Genomic DNA, 12,887 nt, shown 5'->3' on the forward strand with positions numbered 1-12,887 from the left:
CAGACACATTAGCATTCATGCATGTGATTGTGTTCCTTTAATTCCTCTTTTGCTTGCTCTCAACTGAACTGTTGCAAAACAAATGATCATAGAATTAAAGAGACTTATTCACCCTTAATAATGTTTTTATTGACGGCTAAAGATTGCCGCAACGCTGAAGAGTTTAGTTTAGAGATGCAGCACGGAAACAGGCCCTCCGACCCACCGAGTCCGCGCTGACCAGCCATCCCCGCACACTAGCACCATCCTACACACACTAGGGACAATTTACAATTTTTACCAAAGCCAACTAACCTACAAACCTGTACGACTTTGAAGCGTGGGAGGAAACAAGAGCACCCGAGAGAAACCTATGCGGTCACTGGGAGAACGTACAAAAAATGTACAGACAGCACCCGTGGTCGGGATTGAACCCGGGTCGCAGGCGCTGTCAGGCAGCGACTCCACCGCTGCGCCCTCGTGACTTTGTGATCATCCTGGTTTTTATTTCGGGTATTATGACATTTTCCGGGACAGGGTTTAGTGATGCAATTGCTAACTGTACGATTTCACCATTTTGGACAGGGAAGGGAAGTATTTTGAAATCATTGCAACAGTTGCACTATTTTACCCGAACCAGGCTTACAGGAAGGCGATGGGATCTGGGATAAAGCGATTGGTTTATTTTCCATTCACTTGCAAGTAGATTTGGATAGCGTGTGTAGGTGTCCAGCATTGATCATGGGTTTAAACCTATACCTCTAACCTCCTGACTGATTGCATTCAGATTATGAGTTTTATTCATTCGAATAAAAAAATTGCATGATCATCACCATCTGAGAATGCACAAAAATGGCCTTTGGTCCGTCTGGGAACAAACGAGAAGCAGGAGGAGAGTATTTATTAAACCACAGTTTCATGGAACAGCTGTGTTCGTGTTTCTAAAAGCACAGAAGTGTTTGATTTTTGTTTAAACAGCTCAACATAATGACTTTTCTTGGCCTCAGTTGCTGGCATGAGTGGGCGACTTGATGATGTAAGCTGGATTCTGACCAGTATGATGTACATAGGGACATACAGTGGTACAGTGTGGAAACAGGCCCTTCGGCCCCACTGGCCCACACACGGGTCAACATGTCCCAGCAACACTAGTTCCACCTGCCTGCGTATGGTCCATATCGCTCCAAATTTGGTAACTATTTAAAATGATTTAAGCCTATATTGCTGTTTAAATTAAATTAAGATTTAACAAAATTCACTCTTTGCAATTTGCACTTGAAGCTTCAATCTAAATGTTAAGGTCAGTGCTCTTATGATTGTTTAGTTTTGTGATTTTAAACAATATCAAAGCTTTTTTGTAACAACGTAATGGGTAATAAAAAATATATTTTCTCTAGGAATTTATGACTTGCATGCGTTATTTCTGAACTTGCACAGCCCCAAAGAAGTTGTGATGAGCAGGATCTAAAATGCGTATCTTGCAGATAGAGTTACAGTGATACAGCGTGGAAACAGGTCCTTCAGCCCAACTTGCCCACATTGGTCAACATGTCCCAGCTACAAAGGTAGCCAAAAATGCTGGAGAAACTCAGCAGGTGAGGCAGCATCCATGGAGCGAAGGAAATAGGCAACATTTTGGGTGAAACCCTTCTTCTGTCCCAGCTACACTAATCCCACCTGCCTGCCTTTAGCCCATATCCCTCCAAACCTGTCCTATCCATATACCTGTCTAACTGTTTCTGAAAAGTTGCGATTATCCCTGCCTCAACCACCTCCTCTGGCAGCTCGTTCCATACACCCACCACCCTTTGTGGGAAAAAGTTACCCCTCAGGTTCATATTAAATCTTTTCCCCTTCACCTTAGGGGGAGGGGGTTGTGGGGGAGGGGGGATGTGGGGCAGGGTGGTGTGTGGGGGAGGGGGGTGGGGGAGGGGGGGTGTGGGGGTAGGGGAGTGAGGGAAGGTGCAGGAAGGGGTGTGTGGGGGGGAGGGGGGTGGTGGAAGATGGGGATGGGTGTGTGTGGGAAGGGGGGGGGGGGGTGGTCACAGCAGACGCAGCTCACACTCTGCTCACCCCGCACCTTCAGCTTTTGGCCTCACGCAGTAGCTCCCGGTCCCACTCCTACTTCATTCTGAGGCTCTCTGCCCGCACGCTGCTCACGGACTCAGCCCCGCCTCCGGGGTTTTATTCTCCGCGGGAAGGGGCGTTACCTTCATGGTGACTGACAGGTGAGAAGACCACTCTGCTGATCTCACGATTTTTTAAATCTTCATAACGTTTCTGTTATTTCACCAATCAGAACACAACTTGGTGCTCTTGGAGCAGAGGAGAACGGTGAGTAAGGTGGCAAAAAATCCTAGCGATATAGGTTACCGTTTTTGCGCAAATTAAAAAAAACGCAAACAGGAAGTGGTCAAGATGAGAGTTTTAGTGACAGTATAGAAGTTAGATAGATAGGAGATAGATAAATTAACACAGATTATATTCAAATTTACCTCACTTTGAGTATTGCCTTATTTGCCTCACCATCTTGATATATTGTCATGGGGTCATAGAGTGCTACAGCATGGATGCAGGCCCTTTGGCCCAACTTGCCCACACCGGCCAACGTGTCCCATCTACACTAGTACCACCTGCCTGCATTTGGCCAATATCCCTCTGAACCTGTCCATGTCCTATCTTAGCCAATCCATGTCCAAACCTAAACCTGTCCTATCCATGTACCCGTCTAAATGTTTCTTAAACTTTGTGATAGTCACTGCTTCAACTCCCTCCTCCGGCAGCTCGCTCCATACGCCCATCGCCTTTTGCGTGATAAAATTACCCGTCAGGTTCCTATTAAATCTTTCCCCACCCTCACCTTGAACCTATCTCCTCTGGCTCTTTTCTTCTTTCTTGTGGCGTGCACACCCTAAAGTTGTAGGACTTTGATCTTCTGTTTGTGCACGTCGAGTTGATTGCATTAGTCGAAACAGGGCGGACCACGTGAAGGTTGCAATCTTCCACCCCCTCTGGTTCTCGAAAATCTGTTCACATAAATATTGACGTAGCCTACACTGGTCACATTAAACTTGTCACATTAGAATCCTAAAATCTATCTGCCATGTATTAAGAATCTTTCTTATGAAACCCATTTAGCCTGTGCGTCATATTTGGACATCTCTACAGAAAGATATTGTACAATCCCTTTTATAGTTCGTCACAAGGATCAACACACATCATGTGGACTATGTGAGGATTTTGGGTGTAGATTCCCTACTTCCTCCAAACATCACATGGTTCCTTCTCTCAGTAGTTCCTCTATTATACCAAATGAATTGCATTCCTATTTAACTAAATGTATTTAGTTTAGTTTGGAGATAGAGTGTGGAAACAGGCCATTCGGCCCGCCGAGTCCGCGCCGACCAACAATCACCCCCGTACATTAGTTCTATCTTGCACACAATTTGCAGAGGCCAATTAACCTACAAATTTGGAGTGTGGGAGGAAAGTGGGGCACCCGGAGAAAACCCACGCAGGTCACAGGGAGAACGTACAACCCCCCGTGGTCAGGATCGAACCGGGGTTTATAGCGCTGTAAGTCAGCAACTCGACCGCTGCGCCACTGTGTCACTCTGGGTTTTTACACGCACATCTGCAGATTCAGGGACAGTTTCTTCCCAGTTGTTATCATCAGGCAACTGAACCGCCCTATCACCAACTAGAGAGCAGTTCTGAACTACCATCTACCTGATTGGAGACCCTCGGACTATCTTTAATCGGACTTTACCTTTCACTAAATATTCCCTTTATCCTGCATCAGTGTGGACGGTTTGATTGTAATCATGTACAGTAAACCCTCATTATAACGGGCCATGCTGGGGGGGTATGATGTCTGTTATTGCCGATTGTCCCCAATAACAGGGTAAGGTGTGATCATTGAATGTAGTAGAAACAGAGAACTGCAGGCGATGGTTAACACACAGAAGGACACAAACTGCTGCAGCATCTCTGGAGGACATGGATAGGTGACGTTGGGACCCTTCTCCAGAGTCAGACTGCTTTAGTCTGCTGAGTTACTCCAGCACCTTGTGTCATTATCTTTGTGTGTTGGTGGCTTATGTAGAATTCTCCAACTTTTAGTAACCTCTAACTAACTCCCCCCCAAACCCCTCCCCCTTTCTCCCCCACACCTCCCCCTCTCTTCCCCCCCACTCCCCCTCCCTCCCCCCGTGCCCCACCTGGGTCCCCACCAATTTCTCCCCTCCACACCTCCCTCCTCTCCCTGCTACTTTCCTCCCTCTAGCTTCACAATCAGCAACACTTCAAACCTGTCTCACAGCTTCTGTTCTTATATCTGGCATTTGCTCCAACCATCTGCCTATTAATCCCCCCCCCCCCCCCCCCCCCTTACCTGTGTCGACCTATTACCTGCCAGGCATCATCCTGCCTTTTTCCAGCTATCTTCTCCAACCCACAGTCAGTCTGCAGAAGGGTCTCGACCCAAAACGCTACCAACCCATGTCCTCCAGGGATAGACACAAGGAGCTGGAGTAACTCAGCGGGTCAGGCAGCATCTCTGGAGAGAAGGAATGGGTGACGTTTCGGGTCGAGACCCTTCTTCAGACTGCAGGAATACTGCCTGACCTGCTGAGTTACTCCAGCGTTTCGTGCCCTTTTGCATATTAACCAGTAATTGCAGTTCTTTGTTTCTACATCTTAAACGCTGTCAGCCATTCAGGGAGGCTCCATGTACATAAGTTTGATCTTACAAAGGTTAAGATTGCCCCGTTTTAACAGCAGGCCTGAGTTGCCAACACTGGAGCTTTTACTAATGTTGTACAGGTTTAGTGCCTGTGAAATAGACACAGTATCAAGTGATTTATGTTGAATGTTAGCGGAACAACACTGCCACCTGTTGGTTTGGAATAAATGTTGAAAAGGAATTGATATTGTAGAAACTGTGGATAACAGACTAAATCGTGAGGCTCGGTTATGAAGGTCAGAATGGCTCCTTAGTCCATAAGCCTTATATTGCCATGAAAAATATCAGGTTAATGTACTAAGGTCATAAGGTCATAAAGAATAAGGAGTGGAATTAGGCCATTCGGCCCATCAAGTCGACTCCGGCATTCACTCATGGCTGATCTATCTCTCCTCCCTAACCCCATTCTCCTGCCTTCTCCCCCATAACCTCTGACACCCGTACTAATTAAAGAGTGACTGTACGCATGTAAATAGATTTATTTATTGAAATCATATTCTATGTCGCTCTTCCAGGGAGATGCTAACTGCATTTCGTTGTCTCTGTACTGTACAGGGACGACAGATGGCACAATGGGCTAAGTGTTCGGCTGGCAACCGGAAGGTAGCCGGTTCGAATCCCGCTTGGAGTGCATACTGTCGTTGTGTCCTTGGGCAAGACACTTCACCCACCTTTGCCTGTGTGTGAATGTGTGTGAGGGATTGGTGGTGGTCGGAGGGGCCGTAGGCGCAGATTGGCAGCCACGCTTCCGTCAGTCTGCCCCAGGGCAGCTGTGGCTACAGAAGTAGCTTACCACCACCGAGTGTGACTGAGGAGTGAATGAATAATGCGATGTAAAGCGCCTTGAGTATTAGAAAGGCGCTATATAAATCCCATCCATTATTATTATTATTACACTGACAATGACAATTAAAGTTGAATCTGAATCTGAATCTGAAAATCTATCTAACTCTGCCTTAAAAATATCCACTAACTTGGCCTCCACAGCCTTCTGTGGCAAAGAATTCCACAGATTCACCACACCTCTGACTAAAGACATTTCTCCTCATCTCCTTCCTAAAAGAAAGACCTTTAATTTTTAGGCAATGACCTCTAGTTCTAGACTCTCCCACTAATGGAAATATCCTTTCCACATCCACTCGATCCAAGCCTTTCAGTATTCTGTGTGTTTCAATGAGGTCCCCCCTCATTCTTCTAAACTCCAGCGAGTACAGGGCGAGTGGTGACAAATAATTCCTTGTATCATTCTTGTATTACTCTTGGAGTGGCGGCGCGGCCCTGGCTGCAGCGGCTCACCGGCAGTCCCGTTTGTTTGTGTTTTTTGTGTTGTTTATTTTGTTTTGGTTAGTCTAGTTTTTGGTTCTTAGTTTGTGTTTTGGGGGGGTGGGGGGTTGAAATGGGGTTTGCAGTCTCTCCCTGCGGGGGAATGCGACTTTTTTGTCGTATTCCCCTTCTCTGCCTCCGTCTGCGCTGAGGCCTAATGGAGCTGATGACCTCGAGGCTCCGGAGGCAGAGCCCGTCAGGACTCGCCCTGAGCTCGCTCCCGTGAGGGTGGTCCGGCTCAGGGCTGGAACAGTGCTCCCGTGAGAGGTTGTGGCGCTCTCGTGAGGGCGGCCAGCCCGAGGGTGGAACGAGGCTCCCGTCGGAGCGGCCGAGCTCGGGGAGGTGCGGCGCTCGCAGCCCGAGGGAGGTTCGGCGCCCATGTCGGGGCGGCCCGGCCCGGGGAAGAAGCGACGCCCATGTCGGGGCGGCCCGGCCCGGGGGAGGTTCGGCGCCCATGTCGGGGGCGGCCCAGCCCGAGGCTGAAGATGGTACGGTACTCACGTGAGGGTGGCTGGGACGGTGTTCTGGCGGTGGTGGCCTGAGTCCGGGGTTCGGCCGCGGGCCAGCGGCTGCGTCTGCAGGACTGGTGGGCGGCAGCTTCGACCACCCCGGGCCGCGGTGTTTGAGCCGCGGGACTGATTTATAACATCGCCCGGGGGGTATCGCCTCAGCGCAGAGGGAGAAGAGGAGGGAAGAGACTGCAGACCTAAGACTTTTGCCTCCATCACAGTGAGGAGATGCTGGGTGGACTCACTGTGGTGGATGTTAATATGTGTTTATTGTTGTTTTTATTGTATTATATGTATGACTGCTGCAATTTCGTTCAGACTTCGGTCTGAATGACAATAAAGGCATATCTATCTATCTATCTATCTATCTATCTATCTATCTATCTATCTATCTATCTATCTATCTATCTATCTATCTATCTATCTATCTATCTATCTATCTATCTATCTATCTATCTATCTATCTATCTATCTATCTATCTATCTATCTATCTATCTATCTATCTATCTATCTATCTATCTATTACTATGTTCTAACAATTAGACAAATGAGTGTCCTTGTATAGGAAGGAACTGCAGATGCTGGTTTAAACCGAAGCTAGACACAAAAATGCTGCCGATACACAACACACAACATTTAGGCTGAAGAAGGGTCTCGACCCTAAACATCACCCATTCTTTCTATCCAGAGATGCTGTCTGTCCACTCCAGCATTACATGAGTGTCCTTAATGCTACAACAATTTTCATCTTAAAAGATTGAAAGGCAGGGCTGATGATAGATTGTTAAAAGCAAGTTGCTGGAACTACTGGGTGGGTCAGGCAGCATCTGTGGGGGGAAATAGACTGATGACATTTTGGATTGAGACTATTCATCTGGACACGAGATGCTGTCTGTCCATTTCCCTCCACTGATGCTGCCTAACCTGCTGAGTTCCTCCAGCACTTTGTTTTTTGCTCAAGATTCCAGCATCTGCAGTCTCGTCTGTCAGCAATGGTGTGTTGTTGGGTTTTTTTCAAACTGGAAGATGGTGGACAAAATAGTTTATAAGGTACAGGGAACGTGAGAATTCACAAGTTGAGGCAGAATAGTACAGCAAGGATTCGTAAACTAGTGAAGGATAAAAAGTGCTGGAGTAACTCAGTGGGTCAGGCAGCATCTCTGGAGAACATGGATTGGGAACTTTTGGGTCGGAACCCTTGCGTTTGTGTACGCCGCAAGTTACTCCAGCACTTTGTGTCCTTTTGTAAACCATTGATTCTGCCACTGCAGAGCATCACATTCAATTCTGACCAATAGATTCTATAGTCTTTCCGCTGACTGGTTAGCACGCAACAAAAAACTTTTCACTGTACCTCAGTACACGTAACAATAAACAAAACTAATCTAAACTAAACTAAACTAAATATTTGTGTAGGAAGGAACTGCAGATGCTGGTTTAAACCGTAAATAGACACAAAAAGCTGGAGTAACTCAACGGGTCAGACAGCACCTCTGGAGAAAAGGAATAGGTGACGTTTAGGGTCGAGGCTTATTATTTGTCTGAAAACAGAAAGAGTACCCTGTATATACATAATGAACAAACCCTAACAAACACTAAAGACCCTGTCCCACTTTCCCGAGTTACTCACAAACTCTCCCGAGTTTTCCCCTTGATTCGAACTCAGAGAATTACGGTAATAGCTGTTCGTAGGTACTCGGGGCTATTTTTTTTAAACTTGTGGACATTTTTCAACGTTGAAAAAACGTCCCGACTTACCTGATGCCCCGAGTTGCTACGCCTGGCATTACAAGCCGCTACGAAACATCTACGGACTCCTACGGGCTCCTATGAGCTCGATATCTACATTACCCGACATTCCCCGAGTTCAAATCAAGGGGAAAACTCGGAGGAGTTTGTGAGTAACTTGGGCCTTAACTCATTATTGTTATTAGTGGTTTAAATATTTCTTGAGCATAAATTTCAGAATGAAGTGTGTTTCCTTTCACAATCTCTGATGAGCAGCAAATACAAACATAAAATAGGTAGCTTGACATTTAGCTCATTTTTCACGTTGCAATGCTTAGTGTTTCAGTGAAACACTATATGCCTGTGACAGACGGAACTCAAATCAATCCATCATTAACAAAAAGCGACAAATTGAATTTTTATACAATTAGGTCCCACGGTTTAAACAGGTTTGGTTGCTACTGATTGCATTTGTACAATTCTTGTTTCCTAACGTGTGTGGAATATTGATTGGCCACAATAATAACACAATACTATGTTTGCAAAAATAACACAATACTATTTACGTTCTGCAAACACTCACTAATAATATTTAATAATACAAAACATTAAAAAATATAATAAACATATTTTGCAATATTTAATAAGTACTTCCTCCCAGCTGTTTAAACATGACCAGAGGAAGTAAGTGTTAAAGAAGGAAAGAATGGCAGCAAAATGTAACGAGGGTCCCAAGATGAGAAAGCAAATCACCAAGGTAGACGCAAGAGAAGAGTGGATGTAAAGAGGCCTTGCTGAGGGAACACAGTTCTTGGAGATGTGGAGGCAGAAATACCAAGGTGTCAATCTTTAGACCTCAGGGATACAGCGCGGAAACAGGCCCTATGTGCCGACCAACGATCACCCCGCCCACTAGCACTATTCTACACACACTAGGGATAATTTACAATTTAACTAAAGCCAATTAACCTACAGACCTGTACGTCTTTGGAGTGTGGGAGGAAACCGGATCACCCGGGGAAAACCAATGCAGTCACAGTGAGAATGTACAAACTCCATACTGACGAGCACCCATAGTCATGATCGAACCCTGGTCTCTGGCGATGTAAGGCAGTAGCTCCACTGTTGTGCCAGCATACTGCCCTCAATTGGATAAAGTAACTGGATAAATATGAACTTGGGAATGAGTGTTTTGATATCAAGGTATTTATGGGGGAACAATTGCTAGAGGCCATTGAGCCAAGTACATAACTCATGGGGTACTGGGCACCAGTAATCCCTGTCCTTCTCTATGCTTCTGGCATTTGGGGTGCCCAGTGCAGGAGGTTGAGGCACCAGAAATATACAGGCCCTTCACCCCACCGTGTCCGCACAGACTAGTGATCCCCGCACACTGACGCTATCCTACACACACTAGGGACAACTTACATTTACATTTATACCAAGCCAATTAACCTACAAACATGTACATCTTTGGAGTGTGGGAGGAAACCGGAGCACCCTGGAAAAACCTACGCAGGGTCACGGGGAGAACAAACAAACTCCGTACAGACACACGTGTAGTCAGGATCGAACCAGGGTCTCTGGCGCTGGAAGGCAGCAACTCTACCGCTGAGCCACCGTGACACCCTAGATGTTTCAGGCCTGCTTAATTCTTCCTGGGTTTTCTCTTTTTTTTCAGATTGACAACATCTGCAGTATTTTGGATCTATATTGAACGTGGTGTTACTATTATTTCCTGACCTCAAGCATTTACCACAAAGGAAGTGCTTATGCACTACATTGATCTACAAAGACCAGCAAGAAGGTCAAGGTTACCTTTTTTAGCTCGAGGGGATTCCGTCTTTCGTTGAACGTCAAGGATATATTTTTGAGGGAGTTTCTCTATTTTCCATCCTGTGACAAAGAGATTGAATGATCAGAGGGGTTCGGCAGGAACGAGAGGTTGGGAGAGTTGGAAATGCAAGATCCACAGGCCCCATTGAATTCTATTAAGCTATTCAATGAACTCATAGCTGGTACAGTAATGTACAAATGTACATTACATTTGGAAATTGTCCCTAGTGTGTGGAGGATAGGGTTAGTGTGTGGGGATCACTGGTCGACACGGAATCAGTGGGCTGAAGGGCCTGTTTTCACTGCTTCAAACGGCACAGAAAGAGGCCTTTCAGCCCACTGCATCCATGCTAACCACCAAGTACCTATCTATACTAATCCCATTGACCAGCACCTGGTCCTTAACCTGCAATGCCTTAGTGATTCAATTACTAGCCCAGATAGAAAGATAGAGATACAACAACGGAAACAAGCCCTTCAGCCCATCGAGTCCATGCTGACCATCACCTACACTAATCCTAGACTAATCCAGTCCAGATAAAGGAACTGTGGATGATGGTTTACCAAGGAAATACTTAAAATACTGGAGTAACTCAGTGGGTCAGGCAGCGTCCCTAGAGAATGTGGATAGGTGATGTTTTGGATCGGGTCCCTTCATCAGGCAACTCTGACTGCGTCTGAAGAAGGGTCTCGATCCGAAACGTCACCCATTTCTTCTCTCCAGAGATACTGCCTGTCCCGCTGAAATACTCCAGTATTCTGTGTATAATATCAATTGCATGGGTCCATTCACACACTACATTGTCCAATAGGCATGTACAACAACTAATTGATTCAGTTTAGTTTAGAGATACAGCACGGAAACAGGCCCTTTATCCCACCGGGTCCGTGCAGACTAGCGATCCCCGCACATTAACAATATCCTACACCCACTAGGGACAAATTTTACATTTGCCAATCCAATTATGAACCTATAAACCTGTACGTCTTTGGAATGTGGGAGGAAAGCGAAGATCTCAGAAAAAACCCACGCAGGTCACGGGGAGAACGTACAAACTCCGTACAGACAGCACCCGTAGTCGGGATCGAACCTTTGTCTCCGGCGCTGCATTCGCAGTAAGGCAGCAACTCTCCCGCTGCGCCACCGTGACGGCCCTGGAAACTGAGGGGGGATCTTTTTCAACATGGGCAAATGGGACTTGCATTGAAGGGGCATTTTGGTCAGTATGGGCAAGTTGGGCTGAAGGACCTGTTTCCGTGCTGTACGACACCATGACTTTAAAAGAAATAATGTTCCAGGCCAAGTCTGATGAAGGGTCTTTGACCTGACCTATAGAGTCTGTTTTTCTAAAGACACTCCCTGACATTCTCAGTGATTCCAGCCTTTTCAGTTTTTATTGTAGATTTTTTTTGTTTGACTCATAAAGTAACCACGCGTCATAGAGTGATACAGTGTGTAAACAAGCCCTTCAACTTGCCCACACTGGCCAACATGTCCCAGCTACACTAGTCCCACCTGCATGCATTTGGTCCATATCCCTTCAAACCTGTCCTATCCATGTACCTGTCTAACTGCTTCTTAAACGTTGAGATCGTCCCTGCCTCAACTACCTCCTCTGGCAGCTTGTTCCATACACCCACCACCCTTTGTGTGAATTGGCCCAGTAACTGCCACAAAGTCAATGTATTCTTTAAACATTTGTGAAAACAATTAAGTGATTAAACCACAGGATTCAAGATTCAAGATTCAAGAGAGTTTATTGTCATGTGTCCCAGATAGGACAATGAAATTCTTGCTTTGCTTCAGCACAACAGAATATAGAAGGCATGAATGCAGAACAGATCAGTGTGTCCATATACCATTATATAAATATATACACACATGAATAAATAAAACCGATAAAATGCAAATAAACAGATAATGGGGAGTTCAATAGCCTGATGGCTGTGGGGAAACAGCTATTCCTGAACCTGGACGTTGCAGTCTTCAGGCTCCTGTACCTTCTACCTGAAGGTAGCAGGGAGATGAGTGTGTGGCCAGGATGGTGTGGGTCCTTGATGATGCTGCCAGCCTTTTTGAGGCAGCGACTGCGATAGATCCCCTCGATGGAAGAAAGGTCAGAGCCGATGATGGACTCGGCAGTGTTTACTACTTTTTGTAATCTTTTCCGCTCCTGGGCGCTGTGGAGGCCAAGTCAGTGGATATTTTTAAGGCAGAGATAGATAGATGTTTGATTAGTACAGGTGTCAGAGGTTGTGGGGAGAAGGCAGGAGAATGGGATTAGGGGGGAGAGATAGATCAGCCATGAGTGATTGCCGGAGTAGACTTGATGGGCCGAATGGCCTAATTCTGCTTGAAATGTATTTAAATTACATTTGAATTTGGTCGCCTGCACTCTGCTTGAAATGGAATGTCAAGGAATAGCTGTGAGTGAGCTGTCAGCCCACCAGCCGTGAGTGAGGGAGAGAACTGCCAGCCCACCTTTGGCCTACCTGAAACCACTCATTTCGGCCCACAAGGCCCCTATTAGCCCAGAAACCAGTCCCTTGCGCCTAAAATGCCGGCATTAGCCCTGGAGGAGCTGTTTGGCCCAAAAGGCCCGTGCCAGGCCAGAAACATTCCACAAAAAGTGCCTTTCACTGAGATTTTGCATTTTTTGTCCCTTTGGCCCATCGGGCACGTACTAGCCCAGGAGTCCTTTCGGCTCATCAGTAAATATTCCCCCTGTAAGTATTAAACCTAACCCCAGTATTTTTCTCCCTCCCA

Source organism: Amblyraja radiata, chromosome 22 (genome assembly GCF_010909765.2).
Source record: "Amblyraja radiata isolate CabotCenter1 chromosome 22, sAmbRad1.1.pri, whole genome shotgun sequence".
Classification (NCBI taxonomy): domain Eukaryota; kingdom Metazoa; phylum Chordata; class Chondrichthyes; order Rajiformes; family Rajidae; genus Amblyraja; species Amblyraja radiata.